Raw genomic sequence first — 21,159 nt, 5'->3', positions numbered from 1 at the left:
ATTATAATACAATATAATACAATATATAAATAAAACTCCAACAGCTGTTTACATAACATTTATGTTATATTAGGTAGTATAAGTCATCCAGAGATGATTTAAAGGATGCAGGAAGACTTGTATGTTCCATGCAAATACTATGCCATTTTACATCAGGGATTTGTGCATCCTTGGATTTGGGGGTCCTTGGGAGTCCTGGAGTCCACCACCAGGTATTCAATGCATACCCCATAAATGCCAACTGTCCCTCAAATCACTCATGTTTCTTGATTGATCCCAGCAGAGAAATGGGGAATCTTGGGGCCTGGGAGGCTAGAGCTGGAAGGGACATCAGACAGCACAGCGTCCGTACCCTGATGGGCGGGTGGGCACTGAGGTCTTCCCACCAGATCCCTGTGATGTAGGGAGATGCTTCTTGCATGGAGAGGGGGCAGAGGCAGGAAGCAAGCTTATTCCAAAGCACACTTTGCCCACCCATTCCAGGAACAACCTGTCAGAGATTGATTGTGGGGATGATGCTGAGGAACCAGCTGCTCCCGGTCCTGCTCAGCTGCTACCTGGGCCACCCATCCCGCCCCTGCTCTGAGCTATTCTGGTCACCAGCATCACCTTTCTCGTCAGAAAGAAAAGACGCTTGCCTACATTTAGAAGCTTTTCTGGGAAGAGAGGGCACAGTGTGACAGTCAGGAAAGGATGACGGGAACGTCCCCAGACCCACCACCTCCCCGGCCACACCGCAGACACTCACACAGCTCACCCTGGAAAGATGGGAGGGTGGAGGCACAGTTTCCTCTGCCAGCTTCTTCTGGGAAAGGGGCGAGAACCCATGGGGTGGGGCCCTGTGGGGGTGAAGCAGTGAGCCCAGCCTGAAGGAGGCCAGCACAGGCCCCCTGATAAGATGAAGTATGTGTGACTGTGCCCGCTCTGGAACTGAATATCCCCAGCTCAGAGAGGGTGGGGATGCACCTACAATCACACAGTGGATGCGAGGAGAGCCTGGATGGCAACCGGGTCCCTGCTCAAGCCTCTGTTTTCAGCCCTTCTTCTCTCTGCAAAAGAGGGAGGTTATTTCTCCTGCTGACTGCCTCAGGGTGCACGGCCAAGGCCTCTGCTCTACAGCCAGCTTGGGGTCCTGTCTCTACCTCTGGTGGTGGATGTTCAGAGGAAGAGAGGGGAGAAACCTGCCAGGCCACAGTTGGGGAGAGCCTCAGCTTCCAGATTCGCCAAAGGAGCTTCCAGATTTGCCAAGGGAGCTTTGGCTGCAACAGGCATGATGGAGCTGTCTTTGGGTCAGGTCTAAAGCTGAGCCCCTGTCCCCGGCCCCATGTTCTTCTCGCGGTGCAGGAGCTCTTGCCTGGGGTTGGGTCTGGTCCTGCAATCCCTATGCAGTTACCTCTTCAGTCAAACGACCTCAAGGTCCCTCTCTGCACTGCTGTTTTCAGATTCATCAAATGCCTCCCATTCCATTTCCCTCCCACTGAGGGGGTCAGAACTTACTGCCTGAACCCCATACCCTCTGAGAAAAGAGAATGCCACTGTCTAATGGATCCTGGGGCCGCCAGAGTAGATCATGACGCAGCAAGAACCAGGAAGGATCTTCCCCTCCCTGGTGAGGGCTGTTGAGGGCGCTGGGCTGGAGGGGGTGTTGCGGGGCTGAAGTCACTGGGAGCTGTCCCCGGTGCTGACCTCAGTCTGCTTCTCAGCCAACCAGGCACCACCGGCCCAAAGGCAGACCCAGTCTCTGTCCTAACCAGGCACCACCCACCCCTAAGGCTGACCTAATCTCTGTCCTAACCAGACACCTCCGGCCCAAAGGCTAACCCAATCACCATCCTAACCAGACACCGCCCACCCCTAAGGCTGACCCAAATCTCTGTCCTAACCAGGCACGGCCAGCCCAAAGGCTGACCCAATCTCCATCCTAACCAGACACTGCCCACCCCTAAGGCTGACCTAATCTCTGTCCTAACCAGGCACCGTTCCTCCCTAAGGCTGACCCAGTCTTAACCAGTCACCCCTTGCCCCTAAGGAGGACCCAGTCTCTGTTCTAACCAGACACTGCTCGCCCCTAAGGCTGACCCAATCTCTGTCCTAACCAGGCACCGCTCGCCCCTAAGGCTGACCCAATCTCTGTCCTAAGCAGTCTTTCGGGCTTTCCCATGTCTCTTGCCAGATCTGATTCCCATTTATAACTTCTCACTTCCCTTGTCCAATGTTATTCACCAACCGGCACTGTCACCAGCCACAGTGTTAGCTTGTGTAAAACATGGAGAAATTGGATTTGGCCCTGCCCTCAGAGAGCTCACAGTCAGTGGGGGAGACAGAGAGATGTGGGAATCGCTGTCCTGGGCCGCCAAGGGTTTGGAGCTTTGAGGGAGGTAGGAGGAGTAACTTACACAGGAGCCCTGGCCCTGGCCACTCAACAGTAGTTGCTGTGCACTTGCTGCACCAGGCTTGGTCCATCTGTGGAAGCTGCTCAGGAGCTGTAGGCTGGCTTTACTCAACTCTACTTGTGAATTTTTAAAAATTTGAATTTCAATGTTTGGTCTGAGGCCAAAGGTCCGTTTCCACCCCCAGACGTGCAGCTGATCTTGGGCCGACTCCCCAAGCCTCGGCCTCCTTCTCTGTGAAGCAACAGACCCCACTCTGGCTACTTTGGAGGACTGTAGGAAGATCAAATATGATCATACAGAAGAAGCACTTGGAAAATAGTGAAGTCCTGTGTAAGGGTTAATCTTAGCTTTTAGTCAAGAAGTAAAACCTTGTGTACCAAATAATTCCAACAAAATATATTGAACATGTGTGTAGCATACCGGTTCTTCCACTCCTTCATCCAGGTTCTCGGATCTGGTCCCATCAATGACCTCTCTGCCAATCATGTCCCTCATAAGCCTTAGACTCCCATCTCTGGCCCTGGGAAAATAGCATATTCCCCACAGAGGCGCTGGAGGGATACATGGTGGAAATCATTGTCTGTTCCTGGGAACCCCTGCCTCACCTCTTCGGTGATTCCCACAGCCTCTGAACTCATCCCCTGGCCTTTGTCCTCCCTCCCCTACAACCTATTCTGCACAAAATGGTCAAAGACGCCTACTTCAACATAAGTCAGACCCTGTCCCCACCACTGAGCATCCAGCAGCTCCCGCAGGACTCAGGGCAGGATTCGAAGTACTCGCCACACCTGCCTGCCAGGCCCTTAAGCTCCGTGGTGCCTCCTTCCTGACTGAGCCGCCTCTCGTTCTCCTCCCCTCTGAGGGTGCTGCACACACAGTCAAACCTGTGGGCAAGGAAGGTGTCACGGGCATGAAGGCCACATCAGAAAGACTCAGGCCCCGCCCCACACCCACAGGGATGGCTGCAATAAAAAACAGTAACAACAATAAATGTTGGCAAGGATGTGGAGAAACTGGAACCCCTGTGCACTGCCGGTGGGAAGGTCAAACGGTGTGGCTGCTGCAGAAGACAGACTGGCAGTTCCTCAAAAAATTAAAAATAGAATCAACATATGATCTAGCAATTCTGCTTCTGTGTATACACTTAAAAGAATGGAAAGCGGGGACTCAAATAAATATATGTACATTTGTGTTCATAGCAGCATTATTCCAAGTGGCCAAAAAGTAAAACAACCCAACATTCATTCATGAATGAATGGATAAACCAAGTGTGGTCCATCTATACCTTGGAATATTATTCAGTCATAAAAAGGAAAGAAGTCCTAACGCAGGCTACAACTTGGATGAACCTTGAAGACATCGTAGTAAATGAATAACACACAAGGGGACAAATGTAGTTGGATTCCATTTGTAGGAGGTCCCAAGAGTATTCAGATTCATAGAGACAGAAGATGGGTCTCAGGGGCTGGGTCTGGGTAAATGGGGAGGAAGTGTTTAATGGGGACAGAGTCTCAGTTTGGGAAGATGAGAACATTCTAGAGACAGATGATGGCTGCACAACAGTGTAAATGTGCATAATGCTACTATACTGTACACTTAAAAATGGTTACAAGGGTCAGACGCAGTGGCTCAAGCCTGTAATCCCAGCACTTTGGGAGGCCGAGGTGGGTGGATCACGAGGTCAGGAGATCGAGACCATCCTGGCTAACACAGTGAAACCCCGTCTCTACTAAAAAATACAAAAAATTAGCCGGGCATGGTGGCGGGCGCCTGTAGTCCCAGTTACCCGGGAGGCTGAGGCAGGAGAATGGCGTGAACCCTGGAGGCGGAGCTTGCAGTGAGCTGAGATCGCACCACTGCACTCCAGACTGGGAGAGAGAGTGAGACTCCATCTCAAAAAAAAAAAAAAAAAAAAACGGTTACAAGGATAAATTTCATGTCATGTGTATTTCATGACACACAAAAAAAGATATTGGAGAAAAAGAAAAAGACCCAGAAGCCAATATGAGAAGGCCCCTACTGGCCAAAGGTAGAGGATTTGACTTCCCTAAGGATAACACGGGTAATGACTGCCATCCGCTGAGATGCACTAGAGATGGTCACGTTCACGAGTCTGTAAAGATTAAAACAGAAACCTAACTGACCACATCTGGGGGACACTGCTGTGAGCATTTATGTGGATATATAATTTCATTTCTCATATGTAGACAAACAGGAGTGGAGAGTCCTGTATAAGAACTGTTTAACTGTATAAGAAACGGCTGAACTGGTCTCCAGAGAGGCCAGCCTCCCTGCAAGGCCTCCAGCAGGACATAAGCATTCCTGTTGGTCCACACCTTTGACAACACTTGGTATTATCAGTCTTTTTAACTTTGCCCATTCTCGAGGGAGTGCAGTGGTGTCCCACTGTGGTTTTAATTTGCACTTTCCTAAAGCCTAATGGTGTTGAGCTTATTTTCAGGCACTCGTCAGCTATTAATAATCTTCTTTAGTTAAGTATCTGTTCAAATCTCCTGCCCATTTATTATTTTCTAACGTTTTTAAATTTTTAATGTATTATTATTATTATTTGAGATGGGTCTTGCTCTGTCACCCAGGCTGGAGTGCAGTGGCACAATCATAGCTCACTGCAGCCTCCATCTTTGGGCTCAAGTGATCCTCCCATCTTAGCCTCCTAAGTAGCTGGGACCACAGGTGTGCACCACCACAACAAGCTAATTTTTGTATTTTTTGTAGAGATATGGTCTCACTACGTTGCCCAGGCTGGTCTAAAACTCCTGGGCTCAAAAGATCCTCCCACTTTGGCCTCCCAAAATGCTGGGATTACAGGTGTGAGCCACTGTGACCTGCCTGCCCCCATTTTTAAATTTGGTTATCTCATTATTGACTTGTCAGAGATGTTTTAAAAAATGTATATTCTGGACAATTTTTTTTTTTTTTACCAGATACACATTTTTACAAATACTTTCTCCCAGTCTGTGGTTTATCTTTTCATTTTCTCTAAATGCTTCTTTTGCAAAGCAAAGTTTTTCATTTTGGTAGAGTTCAAGTGACCATTTCTTTTCTCTTGCGGTTTGTGCTTGTGCTTTTGTGTCCTGTGGAGAATTTGCCTATCCCAAGTTTATTTCCACTTTCTCCATTGTTCCTTCCAGAGGGTTTATGGTCTTAGCTCTGTCATTTAGCTTTATGGTCCACTGTGAGTGATTGATGGGTCCCAGGCTGAGAAGGGCCTGTGTGGTTCCCATGAGCTCCTAATGGCATTTGGGGAGATTAGAAAGAGCCAGCCTTCCAGGTCGGCCATGGACGATCATGAATCGTGATGTCACTAATTCTCATTTGCAGGATTTTACCATCCAGAAATCATTTTCTCGCCTGCCCTGCACAGCATCCTGACACGAGAAGAAGATTGGACAGGACTTCTCCATTCTGTTGTACAGGTAAAGAGGCTAAAACACAGAGACATTCAGACACCTGCCCAAGGCCGCACAGCTGAGCTAGGATTTCTGTCCTGGTCTCTGCTTTTCTGCCCCAGGGCATCCCTCACTCACCACAGGTTTCTTACCTGCTTGGAGATTACTTGGTACCTGGGTCAGGCCTTCTTTCTCAGCCTGCTGGGTAACCTGGCAAAGCTTGGAAATTGCCCCACTTTTGTGTCCTTGTATTTGTTCGTGTGACAAAAACTGGGACCAATGGATTGGCTGTTGGGGGATGGGTGCAGACCACCTGGCTGAGTTGGGCTCACAGCAGGTCCTCACCAAGGCCTGGCGAGCCTGCATCTGATGTGGTACTTGGTTTCCGTCAGGGTAGCAAGCCGAGCCAGGACCCTGTTGTCAGCCATGCCAGGGCTTCCTGCTTATCCCACTAACATGTCATTATCAAGGGACTTCCGGTTGTCAAGACACCAACAGGATCAGATGGCACACTTAACACAGGGTGGCAAGAGGAGCGTCTAGTCAGGATGGTGCAGTGTAAGGGGCACAAGGAAGGGTCTAGTGCCTGGGTTTGCTGCAGCTGAGCTCTTACCACCTCCAGTCCTTATGGGACAAGGTAGGCAGGCGTTTATGGCAGAGAGAGAGAGACACAGAGAGAGAGACAGAGGAGAGAGGGAGAAGGCGAAACGAGACAGAGAGACAAAGAGAAAGAGGAAGGAAGGAGAGAGACGGAGGGAGGGAGAGACAGAGAGACACAGAGATAGGTGAGAGAGAGAGAGAGAGACAGCAGAGGGAGGGACCCTCAGCTGGAGGACACTGCAGCTCCCGGCAACCTCATGGGGAAGAGCCAGGGCACTGAGGACCTGATCTTGCTCTTCTCCCACCTGCTGCTCTCCACTGGGTTCCCTGCCGGACAAACCTGGCTGGAAGGCACAGGTTGCAGAAGTCCAGAGATACACCCATGCAGGTCAGCACAGTGAAGCGAGGGGCAGCAGAGGGAGGACGTGGAGAAACAGAAGTGGAAGTAGAGAACTCAAGCTACCCTTGGGTTAAATGAGCTACGAGTCACCCCATGATCACTAGACCTATAAGTAAGCATATAGAGGAATCCCCCATTTCCTCCCCAAACGGAGGGGAACATAAGTAAATTCCCACTTTGAGTGTGTGTGTGTCGGAGGTAGAATGGCAGGATTTCTGCACTGGGAAGCAGCCTGCCTCCAGAGGCTTGCGGGCAGAAGCTAGAGGGAACTTTGGGGTCAGGAGAGACTGGACGCAAAGGTGTGGGCCTTCCAGGGAGGCTGCACGGGACAGTGGAAGGTGCCCAGCTTTGGACCAGAGAGATCAGGGTTGAAACAACAGCTCCCTAGCTGTGGGATCCAGAGGCCAAAGATGCCCCCGCATTGAGGCTTCTCCGCGACGTCTGCAAAAGGGTAAAGCCGCCTGTTTTCAGGGGTAGTTGGAGGGATCATGCTAAGTTGAATGAATGAAGTGCCTGAGAGTTGCTAGTCAGTGCTGTCAACCTGCAGATTCCTGAGAGGCATCGGAGAGCAGGAAGCCCCAGGAGAGGCCTGTGGCCGGAGCCGCCCAGGATTGGAGAGGCGACAGAGCCCCCAGCCTTGGTGGGGAGGCATTCTTCAGCAACAGAGTTTTGGGGGCCCAGACATTTGAAAAACGTTTCAAGACATCTAAAGAGCTACAAAGACACGTGGCTTTGCTTAGGCCCTGACCGGAGCCGCCTTTCTTGTGGGATTCGGCCCCGTTCGCTCTCCGAGCCCAAGGAGCCGGGGGGGAAATGAAAAAACAAAGTTTTAAGGAATTATCGCAGCTTCGTTCCTTCCTTGCTGCCTCTCCTTCCCTTTCAAGTTGACAGAAGAGAGCTTCTCCCCCTCCCAGCTTTTGTGCAAATGTGAAATGGAGCATTTTCGCCGTCTCGGGCACCACATTTGATTCCGATTTGCGCCTGGAGTGTGATGACAAGCACCCTTGGCCGGTAATGGACGAGGCCAGGCTTCGGGCAGGGGAAGCCCCAGGCACCGCTGTTATTAGTCTTGCTGCTGTAGCTATCACCAAGTGGGCCAGCGGGTACTAGCAGAGTCCCAGTGCCGTGGGGGGTGGGGAAGCAGGAAGCCACGTGGCCACTCTACCCTGGAGGGTCAGGGGTCACTGTGGGGGAGCAAATGACCATGTCAGGCCAGGTATGGACAGCCCTGTGCATGGACACTGTGGGCATTTAGATGGACCAACAAGGGGGAGGTAATGCAGCTGCGGGAGTGTCTCTAGCCAAGGTAGTTTAGGCAGTGGTGGGGCTGGGGAGTCTGGTGATGGTTGATGCATTTGCCTCTGTCCTAGGGGACAAAGTTACCCCATTATGTTGTAGACCCTGAATCCAATGCCATTCTCCTCCCCAGGTCTTTGCCCTGTAACCTGGAGGAGTCTTTCCACTCTGGCTCTGCTCAGCCTGTGACTTTCTTTTGCCAATAGAATGAGGCAGACGTGAACAATGTCAGTTCCGAGTCCTGGCCTCTGGGAGCTTTGTGTGTTCCTGTGAGCCCTCCGTCTCCTCCACCCTCCACATAAGCCTGTGCCCAAGCCAGTGGGCTGGAGGATGAGATCCCCACAGCACAGAGCCACATACTCCCATTGTCTCAGCTAAGGCTTGCCAAATCTGTAGAGCCCCCATTGTCTCTGGTCGGCCCCCCAGCTGACCATAGACACCTGAGCCATGAATGGTCACCATCATACCCCACCGAGTGTGGGCTGGTTTTGTTACGCAACAAAAGCTACCCGATGCAGAGGCCTGCTGCAAGTGAGTACCCTAGCGATCGCCTGCTACTCTTTTGTTACCTGTTCACCTTCTCCATCGGGCTGAGGATGCTGATTACCTCCAGGGCCCTTCTACCCCAGGACACCCAGACTTTCCTCACCCTGACTTGAGCCCACCCCCAACCACAACAGGACAGGAAGCCACATTGAGAAGCAGCACCAGGGACCTGAAAGCATGCTGCCTTTGGAGGTCAGTGTCCCAGTTCTGCCACATGCCAACCATGGGACTTGGGCAAAGGACTTAGGCTCCTGATGGATGACCTGTGGTGTTAACTACCACCTGCTAGCCAAAGTTTCTGTGCAGGCTACACTTGCCACATATAAAGTGCTGGACATACACTTTATGTTGGCACTCAGCAAGTGAGGGCCCTGGCGGCAGCCCATTCAAGAGTCAGGAACAGCAGCAGGACCTCAGGCCGGGCTCTCATCCAGCCTCTCTGTGCAGTGTGCTACCTGGCTGGGCCAGATCTTTCTTTCCTCTAGGAGAGTGAGCAGGAGAGACGTTGCCAAGTGCAAATTTGATAACCAGACACTGTGCTGGGGCTTGCGGACAGCCCAGCCTGCCTTTGATCCCAGGCTGTCTGGGCTGGCTGCTCTCTAGCCGCCAAGGGTCTGTTTTCCATTTTGAGTTCGGCTGGGCCCGCCCGTAAGGAAGATCGGTTTTCAGGCCCCAGCAGACAAAGTCTTAGGCAGGAAGGAAAGGCACACCCTTCTCGCTTTCTCTGTGGTGGTTCCCTCAGCTCCCCTGGCCCCCAGGAGCAAGAGGAGGGCTGCTGGAAAATGTTCCCATCGGATAGAAATTTTCCCAGGTGCTGGAAAATGTGCCGTGGGTTGGAGACAAGGATGCTCCCAGATGGGAGGAGCTCCCAGAGTGGCTCTGCAGGGCCTCAGCACAGTTGAGGTCACCAGCTGCATGGTAATGTGCAGAGCCCGGGTGCCGGGTCTCCATTAGGTTTCTGAGAGGTTTGGCAGGGCAGCAAATGAGGATTCTGAGGGTGGGAATTAACTTGGTGAAGGAATGGGAGGGTCTTGACCTTGGTGGTTGCTCAGATCATCTTTGTTGAATAAATCCATGGATGGGTGGAAAAATGGGTAGATGGGTGGATAGCTGAGTGGGTGGGTGGATGGATGGATGGGTAGGTGGATGGACTGGTTAATGGGTGGATAGATAAGTGGGTGGGTGGATAGATGAAAGAGTGGATGGGTTAATGGATGGATGAGTGTGTGGATGGATAAGTGGATGGATGGATGAGTGAGTGGGTGGATGGGTGGATGGATGCATGAATAGGTGGATGGATGGGTGGATAAATGGGTGGGCGGATAGATGGATGGATGGATAGATCGATGAGTGGATGGATAGATGAGTGGATGGAAGGGTGAGCCAGTAGATGGATGGATGGATGAATGGGCGGATAGATGGATGGGTGCATAGATAAGTAGGTGGGTGGATAGATGGATGAGTAGATGGGTTAATGAATGAATGGGTGAATGGATGGATGAGTGGGTAGATGGATGAGTGGATGGATGGGTGGATGGGTGCATGAATAGGTAGATGGATGGATGAATGGGTGGGTGGATGAATGGATGGATCGATAGATGAATGGGTGGACAGATGGGTGGACGGGTGGGTGGGTGAGTGAGTGGATGGATGCATGGATGGGTGGATGGATATGTAGGTGGATAGTTGAATAGATAGATGCTAGATGGATGAATTTCACCCTACTTTGGCTCTAAAGAAGAAAGGATCATGATGTTCTCATTGACAGAAGGATAGTCATAAGCCTTGGCCTGCTCTCCTCTTGGGGTAAAACAAGGTAATGGTTTGAGAGTCATGTGGGATGACAACGTGTGTCATAAGAAGAAACAGAAACTTAGAATCAGACTTGGAATCTTGGCCAAACTACTTTCTCTCACTGTAGACTTGGGCAAGTCCCCAGATGTCAGGTTGGAGAATGAGGGGCCTTGTCTCTTTGCTTGCCTTTGTCCATGCATCACTGCCACAGACTTAATTGTGTCCTCCTCCCTCACCACCCCAATTCATTTGTCAATGCTCTAACCTCCCATGTGACTATATTTGGAGGTAGGACTTTGGGGAGATAACTGAGTTTAGATGAGGTCCTGAGGGTGAGGTCCTCGTGGTGGGCTTAATGCCCTTATGGGAAGAAAAGAGACATCAGAGCATGCACTCTCTCTGCTATGTGCAGACATGGTGAGAAGGTGGCTGTCTACACGCCAGAAAGACTCCTCGCCAGGAACTGAATTGGCACCTCGACCTCAAACTCCCAGCCTCCAGTACTGTGAGGACATAAATGTCTGTTGTTTGTCTAAGCTGTCCAGTCTGTGGAATTTTCTTAGGGCAGCCTGAGCTGACTAATCTGGCACACAGTAGCAATAAAACATGCATTTACCGCCCAGCACAATCACTCTGAACTTCCGTTTGTTCAAGTGAAAAATGGGGACAGTAGTAGCCACCCCTCTCCTGGAGGGTGTTGTGAAGTCAGCCACCGTGAGTGGAGCTATAATGGCTGCACATGATGATTCTCTTTCATTTTTTTTTCATTAAAAACAATTTAGAGATAAGGTCTCACTATGTTGCCCACACTGATCTCAAACTCCCAGTGTCAATCAACCCTTCCACCTCGGCCTCCCAAAGTGCTGAGATTACAGGCATGAGCCAAAGTGCCCAGCCAAGATGACACTCTTTTAACAGGTTATCCTATCACGATCATTAAATAAAGGACCTTAAGCAGCGCAGAATCAGTAACGACATGCCTGTCTCATAATGGGCGGTACATTTCAGGACGGGTCTTGCTTCCTTCACAGGACGACTGCAGGTTAGCCAGGTGGGTGGTCTCAGGGGGGGCTAGTCCACTCTATGCTGCATGGAGATCTAGTCTCTCTGATCCTAAGTGCAGCCACCAGGTCTCTCCTTGTGGTTCCACAATGGCTACCCCTACTCCACCGATCTTGTCACACCACAGCGACCAAACAGGAAGCAAGGGGGACTGCTGCTCTGGCCAAGGGACTTCTCCCTTTCACTGATCAGGAGAGAAAACGTTCCCAGATGTCCCACATCTCATTGTCCTGACTTGAATCACAAGCGCTTCTGGAAGGGATTGAATTGCCATGACCTCACATCAAGGATCGGTGAACTATTTCTGTGAAGGGCCTGATGGTGAATAGTTTTGGCTTTGGGAGCCATATGAGCTCTGACTCAACCATGAGATTGTAGCACAAAAGCAGCCACATGCTGGGTCCCAGCTACTCCAGAGGCTGAAGTGGGAGGATTACTTGAACCCAAGAGTTCAAGATCAGCCTGGGCAACATAGCAAGACCCTGTCTCTTAAAAAAAAAACAAAAAAACAAAAAACGAACAAATAAAAAAACAGCCACAGATGATGCATAAATAAATGGATGTGGCTGTGTTTCAATAAAACTTGATTTACAAAATAAGCAATGAGTGGGATTTGTTCCACAGGCCAAATATAGTTTGCTGACTTCTGCCTTAGAGCAAATGATACTCACCTCTTGGGGCTGGCCAAATTGCAACAAGTTAATCTGCCAGAAGCGTTTAAACCGGCCCTGCATCTCCTGGGTGGGGAGGAGCAGTGGCCAGCGCTTCCTGATCTTCCAGCAGAGGACTTCCCATGCCTCCATTCTGGGAAGCAGAGAGGGACCGGCAGCTGAGTGTGGCCTGGGTGGGACACAGAGGTGGGGGGGGGCGTTGCTGAGGCTGAGCCTGTTGCACATATTGGGAACAGCAGAAGGGACATGTAGGGCATAGCTATGGAGACCCAAGGGCACAGCGTGACTGTTAGAATCACCCCGACGCTTGCCAGTGGAGGGATGTCCCTGTCCCTCCTCTGGGGGCTGATGCCTGGGCCCGCTGTGCATCTGGGATCTGCATTTTCACAGGCTGCCTCAGTGGCTCTGAAAATCAAGTAAATCTGGAAACCCTGGTATGCTCTCCTTTTATTCTCCAAGGAATTCTTTGGGACAGGTGACAGTCTCTCTCTTAAAGTTGGGGAAATGGAGGCACAGGGTTGTGAAGGTGCATTCAATCTGAGAATTCACCCCATATGAGTCTGCAGATGGCGGCGTCTGCTACCAACCTGGGTGCAGAGTCGGCAGCCCAGAGAGTCAACCAGAACCCTTCTAGAGCGCAGTATGGTGTGTTCTTGAGCACCCAGGCGTGTTTCAAAGTTCTGGCCCTTAGACCTAGCAATTGTCTTCCAAGGAGCCATTCAGGAAACAGGGATGTAGAGCCAGAAACATCTACATGTTGTTCATGTTTTTATCATGATGTATTTATCATGATTTTAAAATCCTTTTTATTTTGAGATAATTGTTGATTCACATGCAGTGGTAACAAATGATTCAGAGAGATCTTATGTACCCTTCACCCAGCTCTCCCTGTGGTAACATCTTGCATAGCTAGGAGGAGTCAACCAGGAAGTCAACATGCTAGGAGACAGTCCATCACCCTATTCCAATTCTCGGTTTTGCATGGCAGTGTGTGTGTGTGTGTGTGTGTGTGTGGTGTGTGTGTGGTATGTGTAGTGTATGTGTGTGTGGTATGTGTGCGGTGTGTGTAGTGTGTGTGCGTGGTGTGTGTGTGTATTGTGTGTGGTGTGTGTGTGTAGTGTGTGTGGTGTGTGTGTAGTGTGTGTAGTGTGTGTGTAGTGTGTGTGGTGTGTATGTGGTGTGTGTGGGGGTGTGGGTAGTGTGTGTGTGTGGTGTGTGTGGTGTGTGTGGGGGTGTGGGTAGTGTGTGTGTGGTGTGTGTGTGTGTGGTGTGTGTGGGGGTGTGTGTGTGCAGTGTGTGGTGTGTGTAGTGTGTGTGGTGTGTGTGTGTGGTTTGGTGTGTGTGGTGTGTGTGCTTAATCTTGTGCAGTTTTTTTCACATGTGTAGCTTCAAATGGCCACTGCCACAGTCAAGACACAGGGCACTGATTTTGAAAACAACCATTTGCAATAACGTGAGTATTTGTCACAAGGGAAATTGATTTAAAAGATTCTGGTGCTTGCCGGGCGCGGTGGCTCACGCCTGTAATCTCAGCACTTTGAGAAGCTGAGGCGGGTGGATCACCTGAGGTCACAAGCTCGAGACCAGCCTGACCAATATGGTGAAATCCCATCTCTACTAAAAATGCAAAAATTAGCCAGGCATGGTGGGGGGCACCTGTAGTTCCAGCTACTCGGGAGGCTGAGACAGGAGAATTGCTTGAACCCAGGAGGCGGAGGTTGCAGTGAGCCAAGATCGTGCCACTGCACTCCAGCCTGGACGACAGAGCAAGACTCTGTCTCAAAAAACAAAAGATTCTGGTGCAGTAATGCAAGTATGCCCACGTCCCGGTTCTTCTATGGCTCCTGGCATAGCAGGGACTCTTGCACCCATTTTACTGAGGAAACAGGCTCAGAGAGGTGATGCTGGGGGCCCAGGGCCACATCCGCTTTTGACTGGGGTGGGGGAAACGACAGAGTCCACCTCCTCCCACTGTGCTTGTCTTTCCTGGGATGTGTGGGGCAGGGAGGATGGCCCGCCGCGGTGTGGGGAGACACAGGCCATCTTCAGCCGTCCCGCCCACCAGTGCGCTGTGTCTCTCCCGCCTCTGGATTGTAGAGTGTCTCTCTGTACAACACACTCACACGGAGGCACGGGGAAGGGCAGCAGCGAGAAAGAATTGCAGAGGAAGAGGCAGGGGTTTCTGGGAGCTGTTCTGGGGGTCGCTCCTGTATCCCCCAGGTCCTCCCGGACACCGCTGTCAATGGGTATTTGGTTCTTTCCCATCCCTTCCCCGGAGGCCTGGCCTGCAGCTCCCCGCAAGGCCACTGCGTGGCGCCCTGTCCCCCAGGCGGGACGGCCGGCGCCGAGCCCAGGATTCCACCACGCCTGGCGCAGTAGAGCCTACGGGAGATGCGCGACCGTCATCCTTCCCTTCCGGTGACATCTTCCCAGGCCCTACTTTCAACACATTCTATAATTTCTCTAATTAAAAAAAGGTTAACAATGGAAAATCCCCTTAGGAAGAGATTATTAATGAAGAAATTGTTCACTTTCCCATTCCAACAATTGCATGAATGTTCGTGTGCTGTGTGGCCTCATGGGGAGGATGCTGTTTATCTTTGAGGCACTGGGCCGGGGGCGGAACCCAGGGTCCATTCCTGCTCCCTTTACCACCAGCTGGGTGGCGCCGGGCAAGTCCCTCTCCCAGCTGTGCTCCTGGAGTGCACAGGCCCGTGCTCTGGCTCTCTGCAGAGACTCCTGAAAGGCAGTCTGAGACTGGATGGAGGGTCAGGCGCCCGGCTCATCCCCAGAACAATGGCAAGACCAAACCCAACCAGTGACATTGGTAAGGAGAGAGCTCCTGTTGCTTTCTTCCAAGGAAGAGCTTGCAATCAAAGGCGGGGCTTGCTGCGCACGTGTATGCAGAGAATGGAGGAGGCGGCAGAGGGCTGGATTCATTGAGCTCATGAGTCCTTTAAAGAAATTTAATTTTAAAAGACTAATGCATTTCAAAACATTCGCTGAGGACCCGCTATGTGCTGGGCCAGGGGCTGGCACTGGAGGCAGGATGATGAGACAGGCTCCTGCTCCCAAGGAGGTGTTCATCACCTGTAGGGGACAGACAGGATTCTGGGGTGGCACCCCTGCTGGCAACCCCGAGGTGGGGGAAAGTACGGAGGGGCATGAGAGGCCCCGACCCATCCTCAGCAGTCCAGGCAGGCAACCTGGAGAGATCCAAATCTTAAAGGATGGCTGAGGGTAGAGAACCAAGCAGACAGGGAGGGAAGAAAGAGCATCGGCGAAGGCCGGACAAAGCCTTGCCGGGTGCAGGGAGCAAGTGGGTGCATTTGGGGTGGAGGGTGGGCCTGGCTGGAGAGATGGGGGCTGACCGCGGGATGCCCTGTGGACCCTCAGCTCATGGGCTCTGGCTCCATCTTGAACAGCGGTGCAACCACAGATTTAATCCTTAAACGCCTTGAGCCTCAGTTTCCTTATCTGTAAAATGGAGATGATAATCTCTCCCTATAGGGCTGGCATCTGGAGGGAATGTAAACTATGGAGTGCTGGGCATGGGGTCCAAGGAGGCCCCAGCAGGGATGAGCCACCTCCTGCTCTCTCCCTGCCCCAAATAATTGTCTGATCTCACCTGAATGGGGAGCAAGATGCTACTATTCCTCTCACAGGCATGGCCCAGCCCACTTTCTCTCTGCCCGGCAGCTGTAGCTTGCTTTATGAATCAGACCTTCCGTGGGGGTCATTCTCCTGACCCCTATCCTGCCCACCTGTGATCTTCCTGAGTCACCAGCAAAGGCCTCATAGCCACACAGGACCCTGGGGCCCACAGTCTCTGTCCCCGTTTGGAACACTGGAGCACGTGTGCCTGACCCGTCTCTTTGCACTGAGGGTGCCAGTGCTCTCCCGCCCTGGGCCCACTGGCTGCACAGGTGGAGTCTGGGGGTACGATGGGTCACAGAATCAGAAGGCAGGACACCTGGGGACACCAGGCAAACAGGTTCCCTTCTTGAAATGGGCCGGGGTGCCCACATCTGCAAAATTAAGTGGTTGGAAGAGGCCAAGTCGGCAACCCCGTGTTCTAGGTGTCAATGTTTGTGTTCGGGGTCAGGTGACACAGACAGACAGACAGATATTGAGAGAGAGAGAGAGAATGAGTCTAGATGTCAATGTTCTCAGGCCTGATGGAAAAAAAGAGTAGGAAGCAGGAAGACTTTGGGGTCAATACCCACTGTGAGGGGAGGGGCTGCTAGCCCCCGTGTCTGGAGCTCGACAGCCCCCAGCGCTCTTTCTGTTCTTGCCTTCCATGCATTCAGTAAGTGCTGTTGCACCCCTGCTGGGCACTGAGCATGTGCCAGGCACAAGGACACTCTCGAGAACAGGGCAGTAGGTTCTGCCTGTGTGGGGCTTGCCTCCTATTGCAGGACAAGGGATTGATGAAAACTGTAGCCGCTGTAGATATGACAGGAAGGGAGGGGATGATGGCAGGAGCCCAGCAGAGGAGTTGGGAGCTTGTGGGCCGGGCTGCAGGGCTGAAGTAGTAGGCAGAGTGCAAGCTGAGCAAGGACTTCTGGTCGCCCAGGGAGACACCTGGGGCCACGTGTTGCAGGCGGAAGCAGCAAAGGCCCTGGGGTAGGTGGTGCTGCGTGTTCTGGGACATGCCACGGCCGTGTGGCTGTGGGTGCTTTTGGAGGGGGTTGAAGTTGTGTCGCAGGAAACTCGGGTTGGATCGTGCAGGGCTTCGGGCCAACATGTGACTTTTGGGTCTTTCTCCAAACTCAGGCATGGCAGGACCTTGAAGAGCAGGGATGTACTCACCTGGCATTTAGTGACTGTGTGACTGTATTGACAGGGGAGGCTTCTGATGCCCTGCTGCAGGGCCTGGAGCTCACAGCTCTGCCACAGCATCTGGCCCAGGCAGGGAGGATGGCCCTGGAACTTAGGGCTGTCAGCAGAAAAGGACCAGGTGGGGGTCTGTTTTGGAACAAGCCCTGCCTTGGCATGGAGGACAGATTGGAAGCTTTAGGAAAGCTCCATGTGCCCCTGAAGAGCACGAGGTCTGCTGCGTTGGGTGCAGCGCTGCACCCACATCAATGTGAAGAGCATGAGGTCTGCTGCGATGGGTGCAGCACTGCGCCTGCATCAATGTGAGGAGCATGAAGTCTGCTGCATTGGGGGCAGCACTGCACCCACATCAGTGTGAAGAGCATGAGGTCTGCATTGGGTGCAGCACTGTGCCCACATCAACGTGAAGAGCACGAGGTCTGCTGCGATGGGTGCAGCACTGTGCCCGCATCCATGTGAAGAGCACGAGGTGTGCGATGGGTGCAGCACTGCTCCCGCATCAATGTGAAGAGCACGAGGTCTGCAATGGGTGCAGCACTGTGTTTGCATCAATGTGAGGAGCACGAGGTCTGCTGTGTTGGGTGCAGCACTGCACCCACATCCATGTGAAGATCATGAGGTCTGCAATGGGTGCAGCACTGCGCCCGCATCAATGTGAAGAGCACGAGGTCTGTGATGGGTGCAGCACTACGTCTGCATCAATGTGAGGAGCACGAGGTCTGCTGTGATGGGTGCAGCACTGCACCCACATCAATGTGAAGAGCATGAGGTCTGCTGCATTGGGTGCAGCACTGTGCCTGCATCAATGTGAAGAGCACGAGGTCTGCAATGGGTGCAGCACTGCGCCCACATCAATGTGAAGAGCACGAGGTCTGCTGCAATGCTTGCAGCATTGCGCCCGCATCAATGGGGTCGGGTTTATGAAGCAGCTGCTCAGCCCCTTCCTGTTCTGGTGATGTGTCCTCTGCTCATTGTGTCGGGTTTTGACAGAGCTGTGCCCAGACACCCCCTACGGTTGAGGCTGGACTGTGGCTCGTCTCGGTTCTGTGAATTCTTGCTCTTTATGTTTTGAAGCTGCATTGTGAAGCACACAAATCGCCCTGTATCCCGGGTGGAGCGGCCTGGCAATCGCTGTGCACTGAGCTATGCTACCAAATCTTAAAGCCCCAAAGATTTCTGTTTGATACTAGTATAACTGTGCCAGCTTTGGGGGCTAGTATTTGTGTGGTATATCTTTTTCTATACTCTAACCTTTTCTGGATCCTTATATTTAATGTGAGGCAGGAGAACAGGGAATTGGGGTAGCCAAGGGCTGGGGCATAAGCAAAGGAATAGCAGGTGCCGCCAGTTCATGTAAGCCAGAGAATTGCAGGTGCAGCCGGTTCTAGACAGGACTGGGCGGCACCCAGGCCACATCCTCACTCCTGCGATAACAAGACAGAAGTTTCCAGCAGTCTCTGATGGACCACAGGCCAAATCTCCACTTCAGCCTCTGATTGGTCTCAAGCCAATCCTTCTTAGGGTATAACCAGTTGGAGGCCTCTGAGGGGTACCTAGGGGTGTCGCCAAATTCTTTTGGCTTTATAAAATCCCTGGGGAGCATCACAACAGAAGAGGGCCTTGAGCTGCTTGCTTGAGCCTGTTTCTGCTCTGTGAATTGTACTTTCACTTCTTCAATAAATCTGCGCTTTCATTACTCTTTCTTTTGTTGCTTTGTCTTTTGTTGCTTTTTTCTCTTGTTGCTTTATTTGTGCATTTCATTCAATTCTTTGTTCAACACACCGAGAACCTGGACAACTCATAGTCCAGAACTTCCATCTGGTAACAAAATTGTGTCTTTTTTTTTGAGACAGAGTCTCAATCTATTACCCAGGCTGGAGTGCAGTGGCATGATCTCAGCTCATTGCAACCTTCGCCTCCTGGGTTCAAGCAATTCTCCTGCCTCAGCCCCCTAAGTAGCTGGGATTACAGGTGTGCCACCACGCCCGGCTAATTTTTGTGTTTTTAGTAGAGACGAGGTTTCACCATGTTGGCCGGGCTGGTCTTGAACTCCTGACCTCAGGTGATCCGCCTGCCTTGGCCTCCCAAAGTGCTGGGATTGCAGGCGTGAGCCACCACACCCAGCCCAAAAGTGTGTCTCTTCAGGTGGTGTCTGTGTTTGAATATGGTCTGCTGATCCCTGTCTTTTGAGTATTAATCGATTCACATTTAATGTAATTATTGAGCTACTTATGTCTACCACCTTCACATTTGTTTCTATTTGTCCAACCTGTTTTGTTCCTTTCCCCCGGCTTGTTTATTGCCTTCTTTTAGAGTCATTATTTTAGGCCAATTTCCCTGCCTCCCACGTATTAGTTATTTAACTCACTGGTTATCTTATGATTGGTATTGTTCTTGGTTTATTAAAGTCAAATACAAACAAGTGCTTTCACCCCTTCCCAGTCTGCTAGGATTTCAGAACGTGTCAATTCCATTTAGCCTTTTCCAGCCTTTTGTGTTATTGTTATTCATCTGAATTTGGCATGTATTTTAAAAGTAACCATTGTCTGTGCAATCCATGTTGACTTAGATCCACCTGCACGTTTGCCCTCTCTGTTGCTTTCATTCAATGCTTTTTTTTCTTTGTTTCTATATGAGGTTATCTCCCTTCTGTCTGAAGCCTCTCTTTGTTTGTTTGTTTGTTTGTTTGTTTGTTTCCTGCAAGTCGACTCACAGCTGAGTCTCTCCAACCTGGTTTACTAGGAAATGTCTTTATGTTGCTTCATTTGTGAAGATCTTTTGCTGGGTATAGAATTCTGAGCTTGCAGGGGTTTTTTCTTCATCACTTTAAAGCAGACCTTGTTTTTGTTAAAGTCAACTGTCGTCTTTTGGTTGCCCCTTTTGTTGCCCGTGTGATATGCTTCTGATTGTTTGTTTGTTTGTTTGAGATGAGTCTTGCTCTGCCGCCCAGGCTGGAGTTCAATGGCATGATCTCGGCTCACGGCAACTTCCACCTCCTGGGTTCAAGCAATTCTCCTGCCTTAGCCTCCCAAGTAGCTGGGATTACAGGCACATGCCACCACGCCCGGCTAAACTTTGTATTTTTAGTAGAGACGGGGTTTTACCATGTTGGCCAGGCTGGTCTTGAACTCCTGACCTCATGATCTGCCTGCCTTGGCCTCCCAAAGTGCTGGAACTATAGGCGTGACATCACGACTGGCTGATACACCTTCCTTCTAGAATGGAATGTGTCTGCATTTAACGTTTTCTCTGTCTTTTGTTATCAGCAGCTCCACTGCTAATGTGTGGCTTTCTTCGTGTCCTTCTTAAGGTTTTTTATGGTTCTTGAATTGGTAGCTTGATATTTTTTCTTCCATTTTGGGAAATTCCCTGCCATGAGTTCTTCAAATCCTGCTTCTGCCCCCTCTTCTTTTCTGAGACCACAGTCCGTGTATGTTTCACCCTCGCATCCTGCCCCATACTTTTATTATTTTTTTCTCTGGTCTATATTTTCCATTCTTTTTGCTCTCCTCATTTTAGCCTCACTATTTTATTTTATTCTTAGTCCATTTATGTTGTTATTGCCTCAATATTTTCTACCCCCAGTGCCCACTCCATTATCGTTTCCTGCTGCGCCCACTGTGAGAACTGGTGAGTCCATCGATCGAGTCCTTCATTTCTGTTTTCAGACTTTTCAGTTCTGCCAATACTGTTGACTGGTCTTTCTAGATTGTTCTTATCCCCCATCTTGTAGTGGGGACAGGAGCTACTGAAGGAGAAGTAGGACCCTGGGGCCCAGATGGGAGTGTCAAGTGCTCTAGGGGGATGTGGAAGGGGACAGGCGGGGCTGGTGACACCATGCAGGAAGTTTGGAGTGCTGGCAAAGGGGTGAGGCAGGCTGTCTCAGCCTTGATGAATTCGAGGGGCCAGTGGGACACCCGGGTGGAAGAGCCCTGGAGGCAGCTGGAGCTCAGCAGAATTCAGGAGGGAGATGAAGTCTGGAGAGAGGGTGAATTGGCCCCAGGTGAGCAGGAAGAGTAGGAGGAGCAGGGAGAGCAGGTGGAGGAAGGGAGACTGAGGAGGAACAGCGGGGCAGGGGGACCAGGACAAGGTGGTGCTTTGGGAAAGGGAGGGAGGAGAGCGTTTCCCAGTAGAGGTAGGAACTGACA

Source organism: Pongo abelii, chromosome 3 (assembly GCF_028885655.2).
Source record: "Pongo abelii isolate AG06213 chromosome 3, NHGRI_mPonAbe1-v2.0_pri, whole genome shotgun sequence".
NCBI classification, from domain to species: Eukaryota; Metazoa; Chordata; class Mammalia; order Primates; family Hominidae; genus Pongo; species Pongo abelii.
Note: the sequence above shows the minus strand (reverse complement) of the source record.